Below are 3,188 nucleotides of genomic sequence, written 5' to 3'. Positions count from 1 at the left end.
AGCCGTGTTCACATTAGGCCTCGATTACGATCGAATTATAATCGAATTAAATATGAAATGGGTTCACATCAACTGATTACACTGTCCCTGATTATAATTAGATGATAATTACGTCAAACAACCTCAAGGGGGTTGTTTGAAGTAATTGCAGTGAGTAATTGAACAAAAAGGCGAACACTTGGTGGTACGAGCAGACGAACTTCTAATCGCTTTATGGAGCGAAGATTTGGTTCGTCGTCTTCTATTCTCGGAAGCTTGGTTCTCCTTGGTTCTCTTGTTGCCTGAAGCATGGTTGATGATAATCGTGGCAACCACGCCGTACGGCTCCATTTTGTCTCACACTGCGAGTTTACCCTGCCTATTGAATTTGAATTTTCGCAGATGTGAACAGACCCATAATTGAGTAAAATTGAATGAAGTATGATAGCCTAAATTATACTCCAGTTCATGATAGTCAAAGTTGAGTGTGAACGCCGCTTAAGAGTAACTTGGTACCAAACGTTCCACAACAACTCGAAATTTCGTTAAGAAAAAAACCTTAAATCCAGTAGTGCAGTCCGCGTTGAAATCGCCAAAACTCTCTCTGTCATCGATTCAAAACTCAAGTATTAAATAGTTCTCAGAAAGTACAAAAGTTCGTCATGATTCAAACAATCGAGCTGAACAAAAAGCTATCAAAAACGAAACCAAAAAACCCTAGTGATCGCTTCTCGAAAGAACAGACAAACAGCCGAAACTGTTCTGTGCCTGCCCCTTATGGCACAGAAAAAACTACTGTACGTAGTACAATGGTACTTGACCGTAGCCCTTGGCCGAGAAACTAGTCTTAGCCAAAAGGCCGAGAAGCGATCAGGATACGGTATATTTAGGTTAGGGAAAAATGTGGGGATACGGGATTTTTGGACTGGGGTGGGGGAGGGGGGGATTAAGGAGATACGGGTTTTTTTTTTTAAGTAGGAACGTACTGCGTACGTGTGGTAGTGCAGTAACTTGACACTGCTTTTTTCCATAACTGTCAACTGAGCTGCGTTTTGTTTTTTCAGGAGATTCAAGTTGTCCTTGCGTGATATGTAGCTCTAATAGTACACGACATTGTTTTGGTACAGTAAATCATTACAGTGCCATGTTAGATATCTTTGCTAAATACCCCCTGAGAAGAAATGTGGTTCAGTGAAATACTAAACACAGAACGATTGAAAAAAATAAAAGGAAATCGAGAAACATTTTGCTTCAAGGCTGACATGTTGATCATTTACAACTTCTTTTTCACCACACACCACTCTGAGCTTCTGACAGCTTTCCAAGACCAAAGTTTACTGATGTTAAGTCCTTTCCGGCGGGGTTAGTATGTGGATGGGGGATGTCAAAATATGCGACTTGCTGTCAGGAACATACGACCAAAAATTCTATTTTAACGCTCAAAAATGCGAACTAAGCAAGGTGCCTGCTTTATTCAAAACAAATAGTGAAGCAAAAGTAAATAAATATTGATATGTAGTTTTTAAGGAGAGCAGAAGGAACTTTTAGGAAGTGTCGATTGAGAATAAAACAATTTGCCATCAGCAACAAAATTTGCGAGATGAAAACATCATAAATTTTGTGCCACGATTATAACAAGTTACCATCAGCGAAAGATATTTCGGGGGATTTTTGTTATGTTCAATGAGAGTGTTTATCGCACTTTTAGTCCTACAAGTAAAATCGCAAAATCGAAAGTGACATCGATTTTAGCGGCCGCCTGTGATCAAGTTACCTTGCGTGTTTAATACTGACAACTCACGAAACAAAGGATGCATCTATGTCAAAATGACGACAAGACACCAGGTTTTTGTTAGTTTACTTTTTTTTTTCTTTCAAGTTTTATAAAGCACTACAAGATAGATGTGCGAATTTAACACAAAGATCACAATCATTGATGCTAGTCCAAGTGTCAAGCTCCTCCGAATGAGGTTAGTGGGGAACCGCAGCGAAGTCCCTGTGATGGCGATAGCTAATTTGTTTTTTGTTTTTTAATTTGATTTCATTTTTTATTTTATTTTTGGCCCCTGAAAGCTATTTTCATATGTTCTTTCTACGTCAAAACGGCTGAACAAACTGGTTCCCAAGAAATATTGGAGTATTCGTTCTATACAAAATACTTCTAATCAAGTATTCATTCTATGCAAAATAATGTTCACAGTGGAACACACAAGTACGAAGCAAGATCTAGAAATAGCTAGCGTAGAAAATTCTCCTTACTTTTAAAGCTTGCCTTTCTCAAAGAAAAAGCATCTATCCACTCTATTGAATAGTTTAATACTGTGTCAATCATGGCGGGCGGAAAGATTCCACAGTAAATGTTTGCTTTCCTCTAGATAACAAAAGTGCGCCACGGTGGCCGAGTGGTCCAACGCGCTCGCAGATAATAGTGAAGGTTGGGTCAAGTATATGTATAGGAAATCGTATGAACGCGAGTGCATTTCGTGATTTATGGGCACGAGTGATGTTTTGAAAGTTCTCAAAATTGCACGAGCCGTGGGCGAGTGCAATTTGAGAACTTTCAAAACATTACGAGTGACCATAAATCACGAAATGCACGAGCAGGCTCATACGATTTTTATTTTTTTTATTATATTCTCAACAAAATTACTCAAACGCGCTACTTTGTTCGTGCTCGTATTCTTCCAGTTTTGGGTTTAGTTTTCTTTCAGTCGCCCATGTTTGTCAGACATTCAACCAGGTCTGTGTAGCTTTTAACGTGTTTTTGTTTTTCGCATTTTCTTTAAGTTGCTCAACGGTGTTTTGGTTTGACAAGCAAACTGACTGTCAGTCATTTTCTTTCAGTTTGGTGTTCAAATTTGGCGCTTCCACGGTGTTTCCATAGCAACTTCCGTATTGCACTCTATAACCTATTTATGCATTCGCCATTGGCCAATCAGAAACAAGATATTTTGTTGAGTATATAATAAGACTTCTAATCGGAGCAGGGAAGTTTGGAAATACTGGAGGGTATAAAAGAAAATTCACCCGATCGAAGCTTAATTCAATGTGCATATCCGTGGGATATGCACATTTGTGACTACCAACAATGAATGCGATTTAAGCGACCGTGTTGTCATTCGTACTAAATAAAGGAAAGGCTGGAAGTAATCGATCAAAAACGAGTGCGAGTCCTTCATCGGGGTAACCAGACACCGAGAAACAGATGA

This window comes from Montipora capricornis, unplaced genomic scaffold (genome assembly GCF_036669925.1).
Source record: "Montipora capricornis isolate CH-2021 unplaced genomic scaffold, ASM3666992v2 scaffold_505, whole genome shotgun sequence".
NCBI lineage: Eukaryota > Metazoa > Cnidaria > Anthozoa > Scleractinia > Acroporidae > Montipora > Montipora capricornis.
This window is presented reverse-complemented; position numbering follows the sequence as displayed.